Raw genomic sequence first — 17,398 nt, forward strand, 5'->3', positions numbered from 1 at the left:
AGGAGTACAAATTAGAAGAACAATGTCATTCTCAACCCAACCTCAGAGGACCCAAGAGCATAGTTTGAATGCGGCCGACAGAGAAGCGCGGGAAGCAGCTGTGGACCGGGACGCCGCAGGGAGAGACCGCCTTCTCTGAGGGTGCTGCCAAGATCCGGCCGGCCAGGAGAAAGCAGACAGAAGTCAACTGTACGGCAGACTTAGGATGTCTCCTGGACGGAAGCTGTGCAGCCCGACACGCTGAAGCCAGAGCGGGGACGCGGACCAAAGCGAGAGCTGAGTGAGAAAGAGCAGAGGCCTAGTCAGAGAGTCGGAGAAGCCTGAGAAGGACGCCACGCAATAAGAGCCCAAGAGCAAGTTACGGGTGCTGCCTGGGTCAATTGAGGGGCTGGAAACTGAGCAAGGGGAGCCTAAAGAGTGCCGGGGAACCCAACACGAGTTAAAGCAGATGATAAAATACAGATCAAGAACCCCAACCTAGATATAAAGATAGAGACATATGCTGCATACATAGACACTTGGCAGGACAGTAAACCAGGTGCCCTTGGAAGCCAGTATAAATGGGTCTGGGACCCAAGTGAACCACAGAGGCAAGACCATAGTAAATGGGTCGGGGACCCTAACACAATCAAGAAGGGAGAGACTAAAAGCATACAGCCATATGCTGCATCTATAGACTCTTGGAAGGGGAGTAAAGCTAGTTTCATGAAAAGCCAATACAAAGGGGTCTGGGAACCAAGAGAACCGCAGATGTGAATGCCTACATAGATGGGCCAGGGACCCTGAGAAAACCAAAAAGAGAGAGATTGAAACCAACTGTATAAACTATAATATGTGGAACAGTACTTGGCAGGAGAGTATAACAGGTCTGTTCAGTTGGACAACGAGTGAAGTTGTGGTAGAGAACCCCCGAAAGCAACACACTGGGGTCTGGGACCCCTATGAAAGTAGACAAGGTCCACAAAAGCCAAGAACAAGGAACTGGAACCCATACAAGTGAGAAGGAGTACATGGTCAAGGGGCAGAGGCCCGAGAACATAAAGGAAGTCTGGAACCTACACCAGTAGAGAGAGAAGAGAACCCGAAACAACCCAGAGGGACCTGGCACCCATGTGAAAGAGCCATTTGTTGGAACTGTGTTTGGGGAATAACTCATTGTGCTTCATACCACAAACTGAACTTTAAAGCCCTGTATCCAGAGCGAGAGGCGGCTTCTTCAAGATCAAGAAGATGCCCAGTTTTTCCTAAATTCAGTGAAAGGGACAGAAATGGGTTTGGACACATGATAGTGAACTTATTATTTAATGAGGCATCCTGACAGAGTCCTTAGTGTTTTAGTTGAGGCCGGGCAACCCCTCATAGAAATTGGGCAAGAAAGGCGTTTCCTTTTCTTTATTCTATAATAAGTCTTTGATAAGAAACATGTGACCACTGTGTCAGACTCTTACATCTGCGCCCTTACAGTAGTTTCAAAATGTAGATCGCCTCTCCCCTCATCCTTCTCATTAGTTCTCCTCACCATGATACAACAGTCAAATTTAGAAAGATAACGAAATAATAAAAGGAGCTCTAATTGTAAATCAATGATAACATTTAGCTATAATGATACACTCTAAACCAGTGGTCTCCAACCAGTAGATCGTGAGCTACTGGTAGCTCTCCTGAGGCTTCCCAGTAGCCCTGTGATCAGACCCCAAAATGAGCACTGTGTCTTTATTTTGGTGTCTGAAGTCCCTGGGACTTTTCCCCCCCACCTCTCCCACTTCTCATTCTGTAAAGTAAACACAGTCAAAAGTTGTGTGCAATGTGTGTTGTGGCCATTGTCACCAAGAGGTGCAAATAATGGCGGATTAGAAAGGGCCTGGCTGCATAAATCTGCAAGCAGTGTAAAACAAAGTTGGGGCTATGATTGTTTCAGTCTCACTGTGTTTCTTTAGATTTATTTCAGCTAGCATTACTTTGCATGCTTTTAATTGTAGACTTTCAATCAGAATGGGGGAATAAAGATACAGCTGTAATCGTTTTCTCAAGCGCATGTGTGTGCATAGAAAAATAACAATCTATGTGAGTCCACGCTTGCAAGAACAAAAAGGTACATCTCACTTTGCGTGTTTATGGTAAAACTGTGAATTATTTGTTATATTTTCAGATATTGAGTTCCCGGTTTTAAAGCTCTAGTACTCAAACTGTATTAAAGCTTAGGATGGAATATGGCATTGTATGGAGAAGCCCACCTCTATGGATGTCCCAAAACAGGAATTCAAGCTATAACTGTAATTTTACATTTAAGTAAACATGGAAAACTACTAACTGCACTGCATTCTGGTGCTTGTCCACTTAAATTCATAAAACTAAACAGGAATGTAAAGGGACATGCCTATCAGTACCAGCACTTAAAAAAACATAATGTGAGATGTTTTACGAAACGATAATTGGAATTAAGTGGGAAATGTGAGCAGTGGTTTGCATATATATATATACTGGGAGAGAACATAGAGGCAAGACATGGGATGGGAGAACAGTTAACAGGGCTGATCCCCTTTGGCTATGTGCACATATCGGAAAATCTATAGAGATCTATGGGGAACCTGTTCACATGTTCAATTTCTGGCAAGGGATTTCCAGCCTTTCAATACTGGGCTGAAATGGTGCAATTTATGAGCACCGTTTTTTCTAAAAAAAATTCAGCAATACATATAATTTACAAGTAATTAGCTAATACATGAACAATTCAAATATGTCAAAGAGTTGCAGGTGCAAGCCAAGCATGGCCCATTGGTCATGCACCAGATTAACATGATTCGTGCAGGGAGAGGCAGCGATCTTGTGAGCTGTTCACTTTGATACTGCCTCCTTCATAAAGGGGAGCAGGGTGGCATGTCACCCCTCGTTGAAACCATACTCTTTGCTCAAAATGTTAATTTAAAGACTCATATGTTGTCTCATGTGTGCACGTTACAAATCACCACTATAAAACAGTTTTGTTCCAGTGTAAAAAGAAAATGTGCATCTTTAATCTACAGTGTCCAAGTTAAAGTGTGAATAAAATAGTAACATTGATAGGAATTTTGCAGTAATACACATACATTATGAAAATAATTTTCCAAGAGGAATTTGTTTGAGATTCTAAAAAGTAGGTACACTAAATGCTGCAATCCAAATGCTGTTACAGAGCCGTCTTTCAAAAGGTTCTAATTATTTGATGAAAAACAAATGCTCTTTTAGAGATGGTGCAGTTGTGAAGGGCACAGTGACTCCCATGGCTGAGTCTGTTGTAAGCAAGTTTAAAAACTGTCCTGAATGTATGTCTGCCATGTCGTGTGTGCATTCACTATGGCTAAAAAGGTATCTGCACTATAAGCCAATGTGATCGCCTTTCTCTGTGAATCTGCCTTTTTCAGACAAACTTCCTGAAATCAAATCCTTGATCCCATCTGACAGCATCTGAGTGATGTTGCTGTTTCAAGCTTTACACCAGATTACTGAGCACTGGTAGACAGCATGCAGGTTAAGCCTTCACATTGAATGTCCCGATCGATTAGTTTCCTACTTCTGATATGCTTAACAATTTTCAGGAAACAGCATCTAATAATAAATAATAAAATAAACATGTTTTTGAAGTTATTGATATATTAATATCACAGTAAATACAAATGGTATTCCTTTTTTATATGAAGAGCAAATAAACTGCCCAAAACATCTTGGTCAAAATTCTCATACTCATGGATATCACCACCCTAGTAGGTCCCGCCTATTGACCATTAACTACAAGTAGCTCTTGCCAACATAAAGGTTGGAGACCCCTCCTCTAAACGTTGAATAACTGCAGAGCTTGCAATCTTTCTGGACATGTAAAATCTCTTATTTTATTTGATGTAACAGATGACCTGATTGATTCACAAAGTCCCTCTGAAGGTTTCACACGTTTTATTAAAACAGTGCAAGGGATGGACTTTTTCTTGGTGGTGAAAGATGTTTCAGCAAGAAATAGGCAGGTCGTTAGGCGAGTAAGGAGCACCGGCTGGAAAATGAGTTTGGGAAGGTGGCACTAGGGCTGTCCCTCTCTCAAGTCCCCTGGGATTATTGCTCTAGCCCACGTGTCCTTAGCCAAGCTGTTCCATAGAGCATGGTAACCCCTACTATATGTTTGCTAACTTGCTCTTAGCTGGAGTCCCCTGAGACGTTGGCTACCTCCCTCAGGGACTTCCTCCCCGACTCTACAGTACCAGAGATGTTGGTCCTAGAGGATGGTGTATGTGTGCCTTTTGACCTTGTCTCCCCCTGCCACTTCACTACTACTCCTTCCTCTAATCTCCCTGTCCTACCAACTCCACCTACCTTCTCTCCTCCCCACATCTCTCTTCAATATCACTACCTTTTCTCCCAACCACTCTCTTCTTTCTACTTTCTCCACGCAACTGCCACGCTTCCAGCATTACCCCTAATACATCCATTTCCTGTACTACTACTATTACTATCACTACTATCACTACTACCTCTTTCTCTACTCTACCACTGCCTTTACTACTACTGTCTATCTACTAAACTCTCTCTTTACTACTGCCTTCACAACTCCTACACTCACAACTCCTACTATCGCTACAAGCCCTCGCCTCCACGCTTTGATGTCACTACCCTGACTGTCGTACTACTACCAGTTTCCCACAGCTACTATTTCTCTTCCCACTACTACTAACACTGCTCTTCGTATGTCCACGAAACTCAGTGAGATGGTGTCCAGCTCACCCTTTTACTACCCGCACTGTCCCCATTCTCACCGCCTCTCCACTTAGCACTGATCCTCCAGCCCCCTCACTACTAGCAGCACTGTCTCCTGAAACTCACCCCCTCTCACTTAAACAACTACACCCACTTATCTACTGTTATTTTCCACACTTCTTTCGAACTTTTTCTCTCTCTCACCTCCTAACCTCCCACCTCCCCACTTCGTACAATACACTACTCTACAATACACACCACTGATTCCACTCTCTCTCAGGTACCTCACCTTCCACCACCAACTCTCCAACAATCCGGTCTGCTGTCCCTCTTCCGCCTCCTCTCTCGGCTCCCCTCCGGCTCTAACTGTGACCTTATCCATACAGCTGTCATGGTCCAAATGTCTCGCCTTCCGTGGGAGCTGCTGAACACCACAGTCCCTCTCTGACCATTCTACACCCACAGACAATATACACTGTGCATTACAGATCAGCCTGAGGCGAAAGGGGAAGTGGAAAAAATAACAAACGACACAGGAGCTCATCCTACTTCTTGCCTTTGCACCCTGCACAGGAATTAAATATGTGTCATTACATTACATTCAATGACGATTTTTAATCAGAATCACTTTGCTTTTGCTTGCATTTGCCCGTGATTCCTATGGCACCTGCTCAGAGGAAACCACTCCCAAGTTGTGCCCTTTCTGAGGAGCTTGAAAAGGAATTGTGCACAACTGACCCAAAGAGCTTTGTGTAAACCTTTTGCACTTGACTTAAAATATTTTCCAGCTTTTTTTTTTCAATAATAGCATTTGCTTTTGAGGGTTTAACTTGTCCTGTTCACTAAAAAAGTAGTATTGAATGAACAACTGACTCTTGTAAGTGTTACAGATAATATTGTATCTATTTTCTTAAATTTCTTTTCAGTTTATATTTTTTTGTCTTTGTAGCAAACCTTACTGTATTCTATCATCTGACAAAGAAAACATTGCCTTTATTTCTTTCCTACTCTAACTACCTATTGGTGCTCAACACTGAACTACAAATCCCAGAATCTAATGAAACAAAATGGCCGACGGCAATCCTAAGCGCTTGTGCAACCTAAAAGGCACCTTCTTCAGTGTTACTGGCTAATTGTCTTTAGGAAGAAATCCTTCATCTTTTATAGACAGTGGGTAACACTCATGCTTTCAATATATTACAATTGTGGCTCAACACGTTGCGCAGAGAATAGCATGACTTCTAAATGAAAGTTCACTGTGTCTCTGACACGGAACTGCGATTGCCCAACAGCTCTGAGTGAATCTTCTAGGCATCATGTTCTCTATGCCTCCTTAGTAAAGTAAATATTTCAAAAGTGCTTATTAGAACTTTCCGTGGCTCATATGCAGCACAGAAGAGATGTGCTGCCTTGCCTTGAAGAACGTTTGTTTTTAGCGTGCAATGCCGGCAAATAGCAATTGTAAATTAATGGCATGTCTCTGTACCTAGAAAGTATGCTTCCTATGTTCATTATTACTTGTGATTTATGATCTCTTTTCCATTGAATTTGAACTCATGGTTCTGTTGGTTTATCAATTGTTTTGTTTTCCTTTCTTTCTTTCTTCTTTTGTCCTTTGGTCTTCCTCTGTTGTCTATTTCTTTCTTTTGCAAAATTAGTTTTATATGCACTGTTGATTGTTTGCCTGAGATATTGTATTCACCTGTGATGTTTGTGATTTGCATTGTTGGAATAAAAATGTGAAATTGCAATTGTAAATTAATTAGTTTCGCACAGAACAAATCTTATGTCCACAATTTAACAATAGTTTTTTCCAGCAGGAGACGTGCTACGAACATCAACATAACTAAAACGTTTAACAACTTAAATACTTAGAGCTATGCTCTGCTGTGCGCTGCGCTCCCACCAGTTAAGTCCAGCAGTTAATTATTCACCCCACACGTTTTCTGCTTCACAGATTTCTTGTTGATTCAAAGGTTTAGGGCTCAGTGGGGGAATTCTTATATACACGTCCTGACACTTCAAGGTTCATTTATGAAAGGCAGTTACAAACAGTCTGAACTTCCAATCTGCCCTCAACATTCTAAATTGGATCCCTGCTGAGCTAAGCCACCATCTTGGCCTAGGTTAAACCCAAACCAACATCTTGAGCACTGTATCCAGCTGATCTCTGAGAAGGACCATTTAGGTAAATAGAAAACATTTGACTCTTTCCCCAACCCAGCCACCATCTGATATCTCCCCCGCCTGTGTATCCTAGTACCTAGTCTTGACCTTGCCTAAGCCTTCCCATGTCCACTGATACCACTCTCTCATGTACCTCACCTTCCACCAACAACTATCCAACAATCCGGTCTGCTGTCCCTCTTCCATCTGGTCTCTCTGTCCCCCTCCAGCTCTACCTGTGACCTCATCCTTACAACCCACTCTCTTCCTTTCCTGCTGTCTGTGTTTTAAGTGCAAGGCTGTGTGTGCAGTGGCTCTCTTGCCCTCCCCATTGGTTACAGACTTAACCTGATCTCCTGCACCAATTACAGCCTGCCTTTCACCTTTAGAAGGTGTTAGGCAGAAACCTGTGCAGTTCCCTCTGGGACCACTGCAAAAAATGTAGGACTACAGGTGTTTGGCAGTTAACCCACTTGGTAGCAGTCTGTACCACACAGATTCACTTGGTAGCTGTGGCTGAGCAGTCAGACTTCCCTCAAGAAGAGTTAGGCAGTATACAGAGTATTCACAATAGGTCAAGAGTACACAATAGAACAAGTAAACACTGACCAGGGCTTGGTGTAAAAGAGATATAATTATTTATTTACAACCACATCTAGAAAAACACACAGGCACTGATAATAAGCAATTCAAAAACACGGTCACTAAAAGATATACACTCCCTTAAAAGAATATTAGACAAGTCTTAAGTACAGCCCCACTTATTTTCAGACAGCGGTGAGCGCTTAACGTAGATGGCACCCTAATAGTTCGTTTTAAAAAGGGAGAGAAAAGCAGAGAGCAAATTGAAACAGATCCCAACACTTTTTCAAGAACACAACAAGAGAGGAAGGCAAGGGAAAACCGTGAAGTTAGAGTTCAAGAGGCCGGATCCACTTCCAGGGGATCCAAACGAAATGTGTCCAAGGTCACACGGTTGCAGTGCACAAAAGTCTTGTAAAGGTTCAAAAAAGGAGTTGGACCACAGAAAGGGACCAGTTAGAGGGTCAAGGCGGCCAGCCCAGTCAAGAAGGTTAAGGGGTTATTATTACCTTGTAGCAATCTTTAGAAAGGGAGGCCTGGCGGACACAGTACCTTAAAGTGGTGTGAATGCTCCAGCGGGGGCAGTTGTTCCTGGCAGCGGGTGCAAGTCGGTGCTTCGTCCGTGGGAAGAGAGGATCTCGTCGTGGATATAGACAGGAGTCTGTTGCACTGCCAGGGAAGAAACCAGCCGTGGAGTTTCTCAGGTACAAGGAGCGGTCCGGTGATTCGCGGTTCAGTGGTAAGTGGCTATCCGGCTGCCGGGGTGCTTGGCACGGGCAGTTCGACAACAAACCGGGCTGGGGTGCAAAGAAAGAAGGGAAAACTGGTTGTGCCCACCAGTCAGGGGAAGAAGCCTCTCCAGCCGGGAGATCTTCCCTGTCGTCGGGAAGTGGTGAGTCGGTTCTGCAGGGCTCCACCAGTGGTGTCATCGTGGTAGGTCGGCTCAGCTTCTCCCTCGTCAGATTCTCAGGTCCTGTGGCGACTTCTGAAGTTCCAGTCCCCAAAGCCCTGCTTTTTATGCAGAAAACCCCCATTCACTCAGCCTAGCTGTCACTCAAACATGCTAAGTGGTGAGCCAGCCGGCTCACCACTTGGGCCAATCACACAAGAGTGCGACCTGAGTTACCAGGGTAACTCGGTCCAGGGTGCCTAAACCCCCTCCCACACCCCCTGTGGCACCACGTTTGGAGGCTTCTGTGGAGAAGCCCACCAAAAAGTGGAACAAAGGGCTCGACTTGGGTTGGAGTCACAGAAGAGAACACAAACGCCATTTTAGAATCGAGTCTTGGCAAAAAATACCAACCGGAGAATTAATATTGATTATATAAACCGGCGGTATGTTCGAGGCTAAGAGAATTAAATAATTAAAGTTGGTAGCCTCGAACAATGGGAAAATCCCATAGGAAAATATTTGCGGTTGAATATAAAAAGTAGTTTCCACTGCCACCAGCCAAAACTCGATCAGGCGGGACGGAGAATTGCCCCCTCGACTAACAGACCCTGGGGCAATCGAATTGCCCCGACCAGTAATTCCATAATATGATGGTTTGTACTGGTTTCTGTTAATAATTTGGGACTAGTAAAGCCAATGGTGACTTTACAGGCCCTGGGACACAGTAGTTAGTCCCAGGGTATGGAGTCTATGGTGGGGTGTCACTATGACACCCCTGAGTTACAGCTCGGAGGGTGCTGTGTAACACACATAGGAAAAACACATGAGACCCTATGGAGTAAAGGACCCCATAGCCCATAAGACACATTACCAGTCAAAGGAATACCATAAAGCATGTCCAAGAGTGGGAGGAAAAGAGTCTCACTCTTGGCAGGAGGAAAAAAAAACTCCAGAAATCCAGCAAAGCTGCTGGGGGACTCACTTGGTTAGGAAATTCAGCCTAAAGAGAGAATTCTCCCTAACAGAAGGGCTACCAACTGGGAGGCTTAAAAAAAAACCTTCACCTTTTCCCAGCATAGTTTTGCTATCAGTCTGATGTTTCTCCGTTGTGGGCTGGAAATGAGAGTTTCTGAGTTGCAGGTGAGTTTCTTCTCCTCTGGGTTGCTGGTTACTGTTGAGTTGTAGTGCCGGTTTATATTTTGTCTGGGTCGTCAATTTTCTTCATTCTCTCTGGTTTAGATCCCTTCTGGGTTTTCTAGGCTGCTCCGAAGGAAATTCTGAAAGGTGCAGTTCTCAAAAACGAAAGAGCGCATGAGAGACAATGAGTGGTATCAGGGTTTCTCCAGCATGGGGTCTGGCATGGATTCACATGCTCATGAATATTCCCCGTCGTCAGGCTGGGAATCCTCAGTAAAGAAAAAACCAGTATCAGTTTCGTTTCTGATCTGTCTTTCGTAGTAATAACCAATCACTGGTCTCTGCGTCATACTGACCACAGCCAATGACTGCCCGCTACCTAAGCACCGCCTCTGGCAGCCATCTTCAGATTTTTACCGCACGTTCATGTGTTGGGATCCTCGTGCTATTGCTCTCGAGCGTTAGTGCTATTTTTCGCGCTTTTTCACAAAAAACTTCGATTCTTTCGGTCAAAAGAGCCTCAAGCTCCACCGATCCTACATCCGATCAACGGGGACCCGTGTCGGATTCATCTGTGCCCCTCAAGGGTGAAGATTCGTCGAGCTACACTTCGGAGGACTCCAGAAGCTTCTCAGGCCCGGTCTCGGAGATGGCCCAGGAGAAGGGAAGCTCGACGCCCGGAAAGCTGTTCAGGGTCTGCCCTGGATGCCAGCTGCAGAACGTCTTCAAGGAGGACGAACACTCTTTCTGCCTTTACTGCCTTCATGAGGACAAGACGCACGTGGAGAAGGACTGTGCGTTTTGCGGCAACATGTCGGAACGGACCATGAAGGACCGCCATCAACGTCTCGCCAACTGGCTGGAGGGTAAGAGCCCGTCTGGCGAGAAGAAGAAGAAATCCGAGCGGTCTTCTAAGACCTTTGAGGGCGCCCCGGCGACGGGGGCCCAACATAAGGCCAAGCACCGCGAGTCCGCGGGCACCGGGAGCGCCGAACGGTCGGGCTCTACGGGCGCCAGGCAGGGCGCACCCTCCCCGGCACCATCAACCACGAGCCAACGCTCTGGGTCGGGTAAGAGGAAGGCCGAGCACCCGGCGAAGCTCCTGGAGAGGCCCCGGTCGAGCTCTAAGGCAGAGGAGGAGCGTGGCAGTGCCCCCTCCCTCAAGGATAAGGCGGTGAGCGCACCTAAGGTGGTGAAGGCCTTGATCCATCCGACCAAGCCCTCTATCGAAACGGTCGCGGCGGCCCTGGCTCAGCCTGTGGTGGCTGCACCAGTGGTGGCGACCTCAGGGCCCAGAATCTCCCTGCCTCCTCGGAGGGAGTCTTCATTTGTGCCCATCGATAGGACCCCCGTGAAACCCTCCGTGGGGAAGAAGAAGGGGGGGCAGGGCGTCGTCGTAGATTCGGCCTCAACCTCAGAAGAGGAGCTGATCGAGGTCTTAAGCCACGGCCTAGGCGTGGAAGAAGGCCAGCCCGTCGGAATGGACCCCGACGTAGGTGACGACGACGACATCGTCGAGGATACCGACGGGGCCCCTGCTCGCCCATCGGATTCCCCTTTGCCAGCGCCGCAAGACAACTCGGCGGCCATTTTGTTGGCCATACAGTCCTTATGCTCCGAGATAAGGACGAGGCTACCGTTACCGACGGAGGAACCTCTCCCGTCGGGGGATCCAGAACCGGGACCTTCTGGTGTTCCCCCTACCAAGAAAAGAAGGATCCATCCACCACCTCCTTTTCAACCGTCGCGCCCCGTCCAGCCCTCCTCCCCGTCCACCCGAGGGGATGATACGGGGACTGACACGGCAGCGACGGGTACGGACGACGAGGCATACGACGAGGATTTTCCGTCGTCGCCTCCCACCAGGGCTTCTCCGCCCGACGAGATCGGATCTTTCCACTCCATGATCTCCAGGGCTTCCGAGCTTTTCCAACTCTGCCCTGAGGAGAAGAAAAAGGAAGGCTTCCTTTATCAGCGGCGCGAGGCCAAGAGGAAGACGGTCCTCGCAGTGCCTCTGTTGGACGACATTTGGGATGAGGGCCTTTCCCTCCACAAGAACCCTTCCACGATGCCAGCTAGAAGAGACCGGTACGAGAAAAAGTACCGGGTCCCGGACACGGCCCCCCTATGCCTCCGGGCGCAGCCTACCCCGGACTCCGTCGTCTCCGCGGCAGCCAGGAAGAAAGCGGGGGTGGGTGCGGCCTCCACATCGACTTCCCCGCCGGACGGCGAGGGAAAGAAATTGGATGCTATGGGACGTAGAGTCATCTCGTCGGCAGCGACGACGATTAAAGCGGCCAACGCCTTGGCTATCGTGGCCCGCTACGACAGGGAGCTCTGGTACAAGATAGCTCCCCTGCTGGATTTTCTGCCGGACGACAAGAGGGCGGAGGCCCTTGAGATCCTGCAGGAAGGTGAGGTGGCTTCGGACCACGCCATCACCGTGGCGACGGACATCGCCGACACTGGGTTCCGCCAGCTGGGCAACGGCGTTTGCCTTCGACGTCGTGGATGGCTCAAAGCTACGGACTTTCGGCAGGACGTCCAGACCAGAGTCCTGGACATGCCCTTCGACGGGAACAACCTGTTTGGGAAGACTGTGGACGATTCCCTTCAGGCCATCAAGGCGGATACTGAGACGGCCCGGGCCCTTGGAGTCCTGCAGCAACGACGAACGCCCTTTCGGAGCGGCGGAGGCAAGGGCGCCTCCAAAGGTTCCGGCGGCGGTTTCGCTTCCTACCGTCAAGCGGCCCGCTCGTCGTCGCAAGAGGCCTACAGAGGACGAGGCAAGTCTAGCGGACCCCGCCGTCGCCGCCAAGGAGGTCAAGGCGGCAAGGCCGCGTCCAAGCAGGATTGAACCGGCCGTGGGGTCGGGCCCCCACCGAAGCACCCCGGTGGGAGGCCGGCTGGCGGGCTTCGTCAGCGTGTGGGAGTCCATCTCCACCGACCGTTGGGTGCTGGACGCCCTGGCCCGGGGCCACGCGCTCGAGTTTCAAAGAAGGTGCCCGCGCGTCCCCCCCGTGGCCAGGAAAGAACTTCACGTCCCTCAACTTCTCCTGGAGGTAAAGGCGATGCTCAGAAAGGGCGCCATCGAACTCGTCCCAAAGAGGCTTCGGGGCTCCGGAGTCTACTCGCGATACTTCCTCGTGAAGAAGAAGACGGGAGGATGGCGCCCCATCCTAGACCTGCGACGTCTGAACAAGTTCATCAAGGCGCAGAAGTTCCGGATGGTCACCCTCCAGCACGTCCTGGGTCAGCTGGAGGAAGGAGACTTCCTATCGTCGTTGGATTTAGAGGATGCCTACTTCCACATTCCCATCCTAAAGGGGCACCGAAAATTCCTCAGATTCGTGGTCCAAGGGCGTCATTACCAGTTCAAAGCCCTTCCCTTCGGACTACGGTCGGCACCCAGGGTATTCACCAAGTGCCTCGCACCGGTGGCGGCGCATCTGCGCCGCGAGGGGATTCACGTCTACCCCTACCTGGACGACTGGCTCATCCGCGCCAAGACAAGGGAGCTCGCCGTGGTCCACACGGCAAGGGCCGTCCAACTCCTCACGGACCTGGGATTCTCCGTGAACTACGCCAAATCCCACCTGGTGCCCGCGCAAGTCGCACTGTTTCTGGGAGCGAGGCTCGACACAGTGTCCCTTCTGGCCTCCCCGTCGGAGGAGAGGACCAGGACCATCTTGGGCAAGGTGCAACGGATGTTGGTGGCCGACGCGGCCAAAGTGAGGTCCATCAAGTCCCTCCTCGGGATGATGTCTTCCTGCATCTACCTCATTCCCATGTGCAGGCTCCGGATGCGCCCGTTGCAAGAATTCCTGGATGCGCGCTGGATCCAGACGACGGGCAGCTTCGAGGAAAGGATCAAGCTCGACGAGAGTTTCCGACGAGCGATACGGTGGTGGGGCACCCGCGCGCATCTGACGGCGGGCATGGACTTCCAGACCCCAGCCCACCAGGAGACTGTGACCACGGATGCCTCCCTGGAAGGGTGGGGAGCGCACACCGAAAATCTGCACGCAAGGGGACTCTGGCTCCCGACGGAGAAGTCCCTGCATATCAACGTCCTGGAGCTCCGTGCAGTGTTTTGGGCCCTCAGGTCCTTCCTTCCGTCCCTCAAGGGCAAGGTGGTGAGGATCTTCACCGACAACACCACCACCATGTTTTACATCAGGAAACGGGGCGGAACCAGGTCCCCAGCGCTGTCCAAGGAGGCGCAGGACGTGTGGCATTGGGCCGTCGCCCAAGGGATTCTTCTGGTGCCGTTTCATCTGGCAGGGATAAAAAACACCATCGCCGACTCACTCAGCAGGGAGCTGCGCTCGTGCCACGAGTGGGAACTACGGCAGGACCTGGTGGATCGCCTCTTCCGACGGTGGGGCACACCCCAGATCGACCTGTTCGCGACGGCGACGAACACCAAGTGCCGGAGGTTCGCCAGCAGGTTTCCCCAGACGAGGAGCATGGGCGATGCTTTCTCGTTCCCCTGGGAGGGCCTGTTCCTCTACGCGTTCCCTCCCTTGCCTCTGCTAATCCGGCTCGTCAACCAACTCAAGAGGTCACGGTGCAGGATGATCCTCGTCGCACCTGCGTGGCCGAGGCAGATATGGTTCCCGGACCTTCTGGACTTGTCAGCGTCCCCGCCGATCAAGCTGCCGGCGGACGCGGATCTACTCTCCAGGGAAGGAGGCGCCATCCTCCACCACGACCCGAAGTCGCTGAACTTGCAGGCCTGGCTCCTGCAGCGCTAGAGTTTGGAGGATACGACATACCGGCCGATTGCAGAGAGGTTCTTGCAAAGGCCAGGGCGTCCTCGACTCTTAAATGCTACGGACACAAATGGAAGAGGTTCTCTGTCTGGTGCCACGCACAGAAGATTAACCCTCTACGGATTACGGCTCCCCAAGTACTGCCGTACCTGCTGACGCTGGCCAAAGCTGGTCTGGCACACGCGTCCATCAAGATTCATCTTGCTGCGATCTCCCGATACACCAGAACCACGGGGCGGACGTCCTTGTGGTCTCATCGTCTGGTGAAAGAGTTCATGAAGCGACTGTTCAGATCGTTCCCGCCGGTGAAGGCTCCGGCCCCGGCGTGGGAGCTCAACGTGGTGCTGACCAAGCTCATGGGACCTCAGTTCGAGCCTCTGCACTCGGCCCCGTTGAAGTTTCTATCGTGGAAAACAGCTTTTCTTGTGGCCATCACCTCCGCACGACGAGTGGGAGAGATCCAGGCCCTTTCCTGCAAGGCCCCGTACTTGACTTTCCACGACACGAGGGTAGTGCTCAGGACGCACCCCTCCTTCATGCCCAAGGTACCGTCGGACTTCCATCTCAACGAACCCTTGGTGTTACCTGTGTTCTTCCCGTCGCCTTCGTCGCCGGCTGAGAGGACTTTGCACTCGCTGGATGTAGCTAGAGCGCTGAAGTTCTACGTGGACCGCACGAAGGGTTTTCGGAAGACGTCACAACTCTTTGTGAACTTTGGACCTGTCAATCAGGGGAAGGCTCTCTCGAAGGCTTCCATCTCCAGATGGCTCTCCGGCTGTATCATGTGCTGTCACCGGTTGGCAAACCGACCGCTGCCTGGCCGTCCGAGAGCCCATTCCACCAGAGCGATCGCAGCTACCACGGCGTTCCTATCTGGTGTGCCCCTGCTGGACATATGCAGGGCTGCTACGTGGAGGTCGACGCACACCTTCACGAAATTCTACTGCGTCGACCGGGATTCCAGGGAGGAGTCCAGGGTCGGCCAAGCAGTGCTGCGCAACCTGTTCGCCTGAGGTGAGCCTGGTGAGGAGGTAAGATGCTTAATGTTGAGTTGATGTGATGCTTAATGTTGAGCCTTTGCCACCTCCCGTGGTTGTGCATGTGTGTACTGCTATGTATTCTCTATTCATGAGCATGTGAATCCATGCCAGACCCCATGCTGGAGAAGGAACAAGTTACTTACCTGTAACTGTTGTTCTCCAGCATGGGTCTGGCATGGATTCACATGCGAACCCTCCCGCCTACCCCTCTGCGGCTCTTCACTTGGTCATACTGCCACTTCACGTGCTTCCAAATCTGAAGATGGCTGCCAGAGGCGGTGCTTAGGTAGAGGGCAGTCATTGGCTGTGGTCAGTATGACGCAGAGACCAGTGATTGGTTATTACTACGAAAGACAGATCAGAAACGAAACTGATACTGGTTTTTTCTTTACCGAGGATTCCCAGCCTGACGACGGGGAATATTCATGAGCATGTGAATCCATGCCAGACCCATGCTGGAGAACAACAGTTACAGGTAAGTAACTTGTTCCTTATGTGTTTGGCACTGGGGGCAGATTGTCTGGGTACTGTTAGTACCCCCCCAAACTACCAATTCACATCCATGGGGCAGGGCTTGTTCTGAGTTTTGTTTTAATAAGCCTCCTGCTCTAGGTTGAAAAGGTCACTCCCCCACACTTTGACAGGGCCATGACCCTGACCCTGTCGCATCAGACAGAATCTGCATCAAGGGTTGCCAAATATTCTTAAAGATCCTTCACTTATCCCTCAAGTATCTCGGGCGTAAGCCGTTATTCACTGTTAAGGATTTTCATCAGGCAACACACACCTTGGTATCGGCCAAACGGCTCAGCTGAGATGCTTTTCTCCTTATTTTATGCAGATTCAATTTGACATGGTACACAACTCGTATCACACCCCCGTTTCAAATACCCTGGGTCACAATGGACCCTGAACCAGGCTGGTTGGTGAAATGCAATATTTATTTATTTATTTTAAAATTCAAATGAAATCATACAATTTTAATATGGGGCAGCAATCACCAATAGGGTGATAATTACAGTGAGGATATAAGCAATACACTTGGTTTAACCTTCTAGTGGAACATATACAAAACACCAGGGAATAGGAGCACTTTTTGATTTAGGAAAGATAGCACCCAAGTTAAGATTTCCCCCTGCAATGTTCCCGCAACCCACAAATAATCAATTCTGAATGGATAGAAAGACACAGCAGGTAATCAGGAATAAGAGGCAGAAAACTGAATCAAAATCCGACCTTCCCTCACCAAATAAGAGTGGAAAACTGATTTTAAACCCCTTGCAATGTTATGAAATAATACTCGGAAATGGACAAATAAATAATTAATGTGGGGTTAAAACTCTAAGGTAAATTCAATTTCTCACTAAACCAACAATGCATAGACACTAACAATCTCAAGCAATGGATTACCAAGACCATATAATTTGAAAATGAATGGAACATTTAAAACATGTTTCAGCCAAATGACACGTGTAAAAGAAGCATTTTCTTAATTCCCGTTTTAAATTACCCAAACATTTTTTTATAAAAATGGGTGAAATACTCTGATTGGGAGTGCGGCTTTTGGGTTGTGGGGCGGTAGATATATATCACAGGGACACTCTGGAGTTGAAAAGATGTCTCTATCTATGAAACTGTATGAGTTATGCAAGATATAAAAAGGTGCGCTTTAAGCAAAATGAAGCTGTGAAATAGGAAAGGGAATCAGTTGTGACACAAACAGTTTTACTCTAAACTAGAGTATTCAGACTAGACCACCAAAGATGGACACAGTAAAATCCTAAGGTTGATTCGCGATTTCAACCCCGTCACCCCACCGCCCAATCCTGGCGGAAACCAGTCTGATCACTCAAAATAGGACTAATGGTTTAGGATTACACAAGACAAAATTGGAAATAAAATTGCACTAGCACTTTAGAAAGTCACGGGCAGGGTGCACAGATAATTCTAACAGTTTTAACAAGTTATCAGGATAAGGATAGGATGACTTGGAGAGTGGGGTAAGGATAAAGGCAAGACAAGATAGGTTATGGGTTCCATAGGGTAGGGATTATACTTACAGTCCACTTTTAGTTTTAAATTTTGGA

General features: G+C 49.0%; 1 protein-coding gene across 16 annotated transcripts in view; it reads left to right on the plus strand.

Moving 5' to 3' along the window:
• The window catches only part of BAZ2B (bromodomain adjacent to zinc finger domain 2B), a 2,602,315-nt gene that overhangs the window by 2,293,099 nt on the left and 291,818 nt on the right, over nt 1-17,398 (plus strand). The gene's annotated exons all lie outside the window — the stretch shown is intronic.

This window comes from Ambystoma mexicanum, chromosome 9, assembly GCF_040938575.1.
Source record: "Ambystoma mexicanum isolate Mex_15411 chromosome 9, UKY_AmexF1_1, whole genome shotgun sequence".
NCBI lineage: Eukaryota > Metazoa > Chordata > Amphibia > Caudata > Ambystomatidae > Ambystoma > Ambystoma mexicanum.